This window comes from Emydura macquarii, unplaced genomic scaffold, assembly GCF_026122565.2.
Source record: "Emydura macquarii macquarii isolate MOO-44397 ecotype Brisbane River unplaced genomic scaffold, CSIRO-AGI_Emac_v2 contig_3692, whole genome shotgun sequence".
Lineage (NCBI taxonomy): Eukaryota > Metazoa > Chordata > Testudines > Chelidae > Emydura > Emydura macquarii.
In genome coordinates, this window is record NW_027133829.1 from 10,275,580 (window position 1) to 10,284,652 (window position 9,073).

A 9,073-nucleotide genomic window follows, 5' to 3' on the forward strand; every position below is an offset into this window, starting at 1 on the left:
CTGGGTGATATTTTAAGCCCTGACGACTGCCTTTGTCTCCAAGGCCACACCCCCAGGTGCCAATTGTCATGATTAGTCAGGGTTTGAACTGCAGTAGCCCCAGCCCCATGTTGGTAAGTGCTGCACATATATATGACCAAAGGACAGTCACTGCCTCAAAGAGCTGGCAGTCCGTTCCTGCATCGTTTGGGCAAAAAAACATAACGATCAAGAAAAGAAAAGAATGTCTCTTGGAATTCTAAATGCCCGGGGGCGTTGTGAGGTCTTTCATTGACTATCCCATTGCATAAATCTGCATAATACTCGTTATGTTCCACAGCAGCATGTGTGTGATGATATTTCACTTCTTGTCCGTGTAATCAATACAACGCTTCCATCTGTCATTAAATGCGTCCATTCTACTTTGCGCCCCATATATCAACCTTTCAAATGCTGCTTCCAGACTGAAGGAAGAGCTGCGTTCAGCGTCTGCTGACTGGGAGGTACTTTCTCAACCATTGCAGCATCATTTGCTCTGCGAACATTAAAGCTACCCATTCAGAAAAAGCCTTGCTCTTCTGCATAAACCTGTCAGGGAGCTGGAAATGCTTAACCTTAATTCTGCCTCCTATGGTCTCTCTTCATGTCATTATAAATTGTTAGTTAATACACTATATAATACACACCGGAATTTCATCCACAACCTTACATACCAGGAGTGAAGATACAGTGCAGAGAGTCTTCAGACTTTGCTTGAGTTTTAAGCGTCAGGGTAATCCACAAAATAAACTCAATTTGAGGGGAAAATAGCTTAGCAGCTGTAAAATTAGGAGGATTAAATTAGCGTCAGTACCTTTCAACTGATCTACACCAGCTAAGGATCTGGCTCATGGGGTTAAAGGTGAATGACGGGGGTCTATAAAATCATGACTGGGATGGAGAACGTGACTAGGGACGTGTTATTTACCCCTTCACACAACACAAGAACCAGCGGGTCACCCTATGACATTAAGAAGCAGCAGGTTTAAAATAAACAAAAGGAAGTCCTTCTTCACACAACACACCGTCAACCTGGGGAACTGGTTGCCAAGGCATGTTATGACGGCCAAAACTATAACTGGATTAAAAAATAATTCGATAAGTTCCTGGAGGATAGGTCCAGCAATGGCTTAGGGGCAGCGTGAGCCCAGTGGACTAGGAACCAGCCTGAGAGATGGAAGGCCTGGGTTCTATTTCTCTGCTCTGTCTGTGCTCTGCGCCAGTGGCGTAGCTATGCGTGGGCCTGGGCGGGCCACCCACTTTGAAAGCAGGCCCACCCAATCAGATTTTAAGCAATTCATCCCACGTTTTTATCAGCCTCTGTTTCACTTGTGACACAAGGCTTGGCTCCCCCCCTTCTCCCCCCACGCCCCGGGTCAACCACCGACCCTGCCAAAAAATCAGATCTGGCTACACCTCTGCGCATGGCACTGCACCTCTCTGCACATCTGCTTCTCCTGTGAACGTGTGCCTGTTTACACTGCAAGGTCTTTGAGGCAGGGGCTGTCTCCCCATCTGTGCAGCTCCTGGCACGCTGAGGTTCTCATGTTGGAGCCTTTAGATGCTACCGTAATCATAACTGAGCACGTCACTTTTTTTGCTTTATGTATAGATGGTTGACAAAAAAAAACAGCCACTCGTATATTCCCCCCCCCCCCCCCCCGACACCTTAACCCTCCCCACCCCATTTGTGCTCTGTCTGCCAAGCTGGTTTGGAATCAATATTGCAATTGTGTTGTAAGCGAATTAGTTATAGATCAGCTCAGGCTAGGATTAGCTTATAGATCAGCGGCCCAGCGGGATGCAGGGAAGGCGACTTATTACAAAGCAGCAGCACCCCCTTGGCTAATGCTGCCTTTCTGATGCACAGCAGTGATGGTGGGGTGCACCGGGGGGGGGGGGGGGAGGGGCAGGCTGGGAGTGCTCTACAGCACCCAAAAGTATAGGTGGTGTTGAGGCCTGGTCTCCCATCACTCCCACGTCTACCCCCTCTCCCCCACTTCTGGTACCTCTGTGTCCCAGGCAACCTTTCTCCCCTCCTCAAAACTCACCTTCTTCTACAGTCTCCCCAGCAATAGTCTTTTCAGTCCCTTAGCTGTGCATTGCCATCTCTTTGGGGCAGGCAACTGTCTATATTTGCACGTTAATAAGGGGCCCAGTACACTCTTGGGCACCATATAAATAATAATGGGCTTGGAAGCTTTTCTGGGCAGGATGGTCTCTTACTACATGTTTAGACGGCAGCTGGTGCCGGAGGCCCCGGACCTCTGGACCCTACCACAATATTTGAACAATAATATTAATGACCTGGCTGTGGGTTTGTCCGATTCATCTGCAAACCTATAGGTTTGTTACATACATTCCTGTCCTGCCCTGGGAGCCGGGGCTTCTCCATGTCAGTAAAAGTTCACAGTCAGCTCGCGGTTGTTCCGATTTTCAATCCAAACTGCATGGTCCCTGTTTTGTTTTCCAGTTCTGCTGTCTTCTCCATTGCACACATAGGAACCCAAAGACGCAAATGACCCTTCACAGGCCACACTTTTCTGCGGAAAGGAGGAGGTGGTGGTGACAATTCACCCTCCTCTAGCCGCCTTCCACCTGAAAGTGGCAGACGAGAACAAATTCACCCTGGCTGTAGCCCCACTGTGCAGGCGGGGGGAAACTGATTCACAGAGCGGCGATGGGGCTTGCTCAGGTTGACCCAGAGAGTCAGTGGCCAAAATGGGATTAAAACCAGGGCTGCAGCCTCAGGCTTTAACCACACACAGCTAGGATGAGACCCTGGCTTCAGAACATGCAGCTCATCCATTACCGAGATGTCCTGTCCCCCATCCCAGCACCAGCATATCTCTGGGTTCTAAATTTGTCCCCTTGTCATGGCTCAGACCCATCATTAAAGGGGCATCTCTTTAAATAAGCTCCCTCCCTCCCCCCTCTTTCACCTTTATTTTGACTAAACATGCTGAGAAAACAACTTGCTTCTAAAATAAGCGTCTCCTCTAACTCCCCGTTTAAATCTGAGTAGCCGTGCATGACATATCAGGGCCTGGGAAGGCATCTGTGACGCTGACGGATCTCAGGCTCATTTTGCTTTAATGGCATTCTGAGCGTGTGTTTTTACAGGCATCCAGCGATCCTGAGGGGAAGGGGAGACATTCTCTGCAAGAGAGTAGGCTGTGCCAGAAAGATGGCAGGTGAAGGAGTGGAGAGGGGAGAGGCAGGGTGACTCCCAGAGGTACCCTAAACTGCAAAGCCCGCTTCTCTGAAGAGCTGGTGGGACGTGGTCATTTGACGAGATGAAATACGGACAGACCTCAGCGGAATGTTAGCCTCCTGGTAAACGGATCGTAAAGCAGTAACTTGACTTTTCCCTGGCACCCTGCACTGACTTTCCTAAGTAACCCTGTCTCCATCTCCCTTTCTCCTTATGCATAAACATTTTTCAGCCAGGAGAGAAACTGGGCCAGCTTTTGGAGTTCAATTACACCCTTGTAACACAGTCAGGGCTAAGTCCGAGCTCCAATTTCCCAGCTTTCCTCCAATACTGCCATAAATCTGGAGTAATTCCACTGACGTCAGGGGAGTTATTACAGATTTACACCTGGCGTAACAGAGATCAGAACCTGTGAATGTGGTTACTCTGGATTTACACCGGGCGTAATTGAGAGCAGAACATGAGAATGTGGTTACTCTGGATTTACATCTGGTGTCACTGAGATCACAACCTGCAAAGTGAACCGATTGACTTCACTGTGATTACTCTGGATTGAAACCAAGTGAGGCAGAAATCAGAACCAGCTGATTAGGCTCATTGATTTCAATGAGTTTCCTCTGGATTTACCTCCAGACTATGCACCTGAAAATGGGATTACTCTGGATTGACATCTGGTGTAACTGAGATCAGAATCCGACCCAAGGGACTGTGTGTGTGTGTGTCTGTGTGTGTGTGTATGCCTGTTTGCATGTGAGTGTTTGCACACCATTATCAGAATTATTAGAGCAAGCCATCTTTTTATTATTTTGTATAATTTACTCCTGTCCCATCGGGTTCCCTCCATCCGCACACAGAGAAACCAAGTGGAACTAAACCAAATAGGGGATTACAGAACTTCAAATGGAAATGGACCCGCCAGGCCGCCAAGTGAAGCGTCGGGTGCCGAGCAAAGAGGGAGCGTGACAGGCTCGCTGATATGCCAGTGCTTAAAATGCTGATGATGGATGAGTGTCATCCTGCAGCAGAGGGAGGCGGGGACAGTGGGGAAGGGAGGTATCCAACCCGAAGGAGGCAGAGAAGAAGAGCTGGCACTGTGGGTGACATCAGCGCTGATCCTCATCCATTTGTTATGATTCATTGAGAGAAGATGGAGTTTAGGCTGATTGTGTGTACAGGCACAGCCATTTTCTGCATGGGGGAACTAAATTTCACTGCTCTTGGCAAGCCTTCTGCCCATGTTTTCTTTTCTTTTTGCTTTTTTTTTTTTTCCCAAGGACACCTCATTAAGGGCAGCCATCGTGTCCTGTCTTCCGTAGGATGTTACGGCTCCTCCACAAATCACACATAGCAAACGAGTGGGGGGGGGGGGGGTGCTTTTTTTTTTTTTAATTATTCATTTAATGCCCAGGTGACGGCTGCGTTACTCAGAGTGTACAGTGCATGTCGCCTAACAGGCTGGGGAAGGGGGGTGCCTCTCTCTCTCTCTGGGCTGCTTTCTCTGTCGAGTCTGTTACCTGGCTGACAGCAGAGTAATTTGCTTGTACAGGTTTTGGAGAACAATCATCCCAGGGACCAGCACAAAAAAATGCTCCAACAACAAAAACAACCGCTGGCTGCTTGACAACGTCGAGTTTTTAACTTGAGGTTACAGAGGTACCGGAAACCTCGAGGAGGCTTTTCAAGTGGGCGGTTAAGGTGCGGTTCTACTCTGTACAATCAGCATCACGGGATGCGAGGGTTATTGCTGAGGCCACATCTACTCACTGAAAGTAGAGAGGCACAAGTTCCGGCTTACATGAAAAATGCTCACTGCTGCGTTGTGCTCTGGGATCTGAGAGTCAAGCTGGGTCTTTCCCTGCACGTGCATCATCCGCAATAGAAAGATTCTGCAGGCCAAACTCTGCCCTCATTTATTCCTATGAGACTCCATTGTCTTTTAAATTCTTGTCCTAAGTTACACCTGAGCAGCTACATTGCCTTCCATTGCACAAGTGATGGCAATCGGACGGAGTTGGAACTTAAGTGACCGATTCTGTTGGCGCTACGTAAGCGACAGCAGAACCCAGGTCATTCTCCTCTAGCTGGGCTGGTTCTGCAATTGCAAACGGGGTAAAAACTTCTGCACCCCCCAAAAGCCAAGATATCTGACTCAGCATCCACACTGGGTTGGACCCGGTCAGTACTCAAATGAAGTTAGTGAAGGAGAAGCCAGGAATTGCACGGTGTGGCGTGAACGATTCGGCAGGTCACACTCTTTCCTCTAAGTGAGCACAGTCCCCAGCCCCCAGTGATGAATCCCTTCACCCATCTCCAGTGGCAGCTGGTTAACAGCGCACAGCAACGCTGAGCTGCACTTTAGGACAGAAAGGGAAGACGCCTGTATCCGACTGACACTGCAGAGAGGCGTAAGAAGGCAGAAGGCAATTTCGTGAGCTGGCCTGTTGCCAGGACACCAGGACTGACATCCCTACACTTGGGATCTTTGCTGGATCACAGCGACAGGGTCAGAACTTTCAACTCCGCAGCGCTCCCTAAAACCAGGCCGGGTCAGTAATGGCTGGGAGAGCTGAGCCAGCCAGCCTGTGGGGCTTTGGGACGAAGGACACAATCTCATTTGTTCCTCCTCTCTGGGCTTCTCTGTCACCTCTACGCATTTGTTTTCAGCTATTTAGGCTGTAAGTTCTTCGGGGCGGGGATGGTCTCGGACCAGCCCTAGCACAACGGGGTCCTGATCTCAGCTGAGATGCTACTGTGATACAAATAAACACTACATCATAATGAGAAGATACTATAGCAAATTGGCCCGCAGGTCTGCTGCCCTCTTCTGGATGGACTCAGAACTGCATGGCTGTGTGTCATAGACCCCATACTGCTGCTGAGGATTCTCCATTAGCTCAAGAGGCCTGGGCTTTGCAGCAGGAGAATCTGAGTTCTAGCCATGCTGTGTCCTGCTCTGCAGCACGGTGCTGGCTAAGGGTCTGAGATGTTACAGTTGTAATGAATAAATGAAGAGCCCTGTGGTTTCATGGTCTGATTCCATTTGGAGGCATTCGCTTTCTCTGTGGGCTTGGTCAGCTTCCCTAAAGGTTAGATTCAGACTCAGGCTATAGGCCTAGGCAAGGGTGTAAAAGGCACTAAAGGTCACCCAGACCTGGGCATGTGGGAGTGAGCACGGCTACCATCCTCCCTCCGTCCCCTCCCCCCGACTTCCTCCATGGAGCAGGTGTGGGGGGAAGGCAGAGAATGAGCACTGCCGTCCCCTGCCCCGTGTTCACTGCCAGAGTAGCTGAGCCAGTCCTGTTAGAGAAGGGGTGGGGATGCTGTGATTTTCTGCTGGTTAGGCCAACAGTAAATCATTACTCGCGGGAGCCAGGAGGAAGCCGTGACTCGTAAGGTGTCTCCAGGTCAAACTGCTCCCCGTGACTGCAGCTGGGATCGGGCAACTCTCCCACTGACCCTTGCTCAGGGTTCTGCCGAATGCCACACAGTATCCCCCCCCCCAAGACTTTTTCTCCCCACCCCCCGCGCTGATTTTCGAGCGGTGAAGGCTGACTTGACCGACCAGCCAACCAATATGGGCAGCTGCCGACAGCATTTTATTCCCCCCTGCCCAGAGCGTGGCTGGGGGGGGGGAGGGGAGGGGGCTTTACAAAATCCGTCAGGACACAGATCTAGAAGGTTCGTCTGGCTGGAGAAGAAACCACTCAGTAAATGTAGAAGTGATCAATGGGAAAAGCAGTGTGCGTAGCCTTATGGGACAGCCATGCACGTGCTTGTGCATCCCCCTCCCCCCCACACACACACACCCCCAGCGCAGAGCCCCTGCGGCTTCCACTGACGTCAGTTGCAGGGAAGGAGGCTCAGCACCTCCGATAACCAGGCCCGAGATGTATGCGCTCCCGCTTCCCAGTCTGCGAGCCTTGAAGCTGTTGTTCTGGGCAGGTGGCCAAGGGAGGAAGCCTACCAGCCTCCTAGAGCTGCCCGTCCGTGTGTCAGGGCGTGTTGCCGCTGCTCTCCGTGCCAGCAGAGCAATAGGTCTGAGAGGGTCAAAAGGGCAGGGCTGCGTCTGTGGCTGGCCACATGGAATTCACAGACCGAAGGCTGCGAGGGGCTTCTGAAGTGGGTGGCAAGTGACCTCAGTGTAAATGAGAACAAAGCCCTTTGTCCGTATGTGGGAGGCACCGTAGCCGATTGGAGAGGGCTGTGGCCGGGGGTCACCATTGTTAATTTTATTACGATGGCAGCACCCCAGTCTCCTCGGTCCTGTACAGACACAGAGACATACAGACGTAATGTTCTGTACAGACATACAGACGTAAAGGCAGACCCAATCCCCCAATGCCCCCAGTTTAAGAACTGGACAAGTAAAAGGGAGGATGGAGGTTAGGCTGGACGGATCTCTACAGAGGGGCCCTGAGGATTCGAGGGTGAGAAGGACAATGGGGGCTGCCCCCAAGGACAGCCTGGGGCTGAATTTGGCCGGCAGAACCTTTCGTACTTGGTGCCAATCCATCATCAGTAAAAACCACTTCTTAACCTTCCAGTTCCACGGAGGAGTCAGCAGGGCTGGCTAGCAGAAAACCCATCCTGCGGTGCCCTAATCACAGAGGCAGGGTGAGCTCAGACGCTGACAATCATGACTTACTTCCCCACTGCTACTGTTGGGTTACTTGTCGCACTGCACGTGGAGGATGAAACCAAGTCACAGGGTTGCTGCTCAGTCAGTTTCACTGACTGGGTCTCACCTGTGGGTATAATGAAGGCTGGGTTTGGATAAGTAGTGAGGGGACAGGCTTGCCCCCCCCTGCTTGTCCTGGAAGGAAGGAATTGTTTGCTTTAAAATATGAAACATTTGGAAAGAGAAACCCCGTGGGTTCCAAAATGATTGCAATTCACAGCCTGGCTGGAAAACATTAAATATAATCTATTGGGGAATGTCTCTTTCATCAGTGTCTGTGGCGGGTTAATAGCTAGTGCTCCCCCCTCACCTTTACGGGCGATCCTTTCAGGCCTCCTCGAGATCTGTCGTCTACCGGCTTGTAGCCATCCTACTGCATCATCCCTTTGTCTAGCGCCAAGGCAGGGCAGGGGATAACGAGCAGCCGGGGCATCTGGCCGCCCATACATCATGGCTGGAAATTCTGTATTTTGACAGCTGTATTTTGTCTCCTAATTTTAGAGCAACACTCCATCGGAAAGCCAGGAGAAAGTATCCCCTGGTTTGATTGAAGATGTAGGGCAAGCGGCCACCTCTTCTGGACCACCTCGGGATATGAAGCTGCCGGGAGACGTCCCCCTAAATCCTATCAATTCAAGGAAGTGGCCTCAGATCTGTTCTGCTGTGTGGTTTCATGGCCGAGTGGGTCTCCCCTGATTTCCAGCCTGTTGACAGCCATGGAGAGCACCAGCCAGACCCTGGTTTTAATAAATGCTGGTCATTATCCGGTGTTTAACTCGCTCTACATTTATCTGTAGTGAATTGAGGGGTGCTGAAAGGTGCTGGCGTCTGAAATCCTATAACTACAGGAGAGCCGCGGCATGGGCAGCAAGAGGGCAACTTTCGCTACTTAGGTTGTGAACTTTCGGGGGCAGGAGGTGCTTTGTTCCGGGGTTGTCCAGCACCTAGCACAATGGGGGTCCTAGTCTGTGATAGGGCTCCCTAGGTGCCACCCCAGTACAAATAAATAATAACCTGCCCCAACCCAGCCACGTGCCTCAAACCCTGACGAGCCTGGGTGCCAAGATCCGTTCAAACTCGACCACACGCTATAGAGCTGAACACAGAAATCACTGAGTCATTCGCCGGCTTGCATTATGCAGGAGGTCAGAATAGAGTATCGC

The 9,073-nt window shown here is 50.8% G+C and overlaps 1 long non-coding RNA gene across 1 annotated transcript in view; it reads left to right on the top strand.

Moving 5' to 3' along the window:
• The window catches only part of LOC137146086 (uncharacterized), a 46,506-nt gene extending 37,833 nt beyond the window's left edge, over window positions 1-8,673 (top strand). The window contains exon 4 of the long non-coding RNA XR_010917835.1: window positions 8,412-8,673. This is a non-coding gene — a long non-coding RNA (uncharacterized lncRNA). The remainder of the gene's footprint in view (window positions 1-8,411) is intronic.
• Window positions 8,674-9,073: the final 400 nt, after the last annotated feature.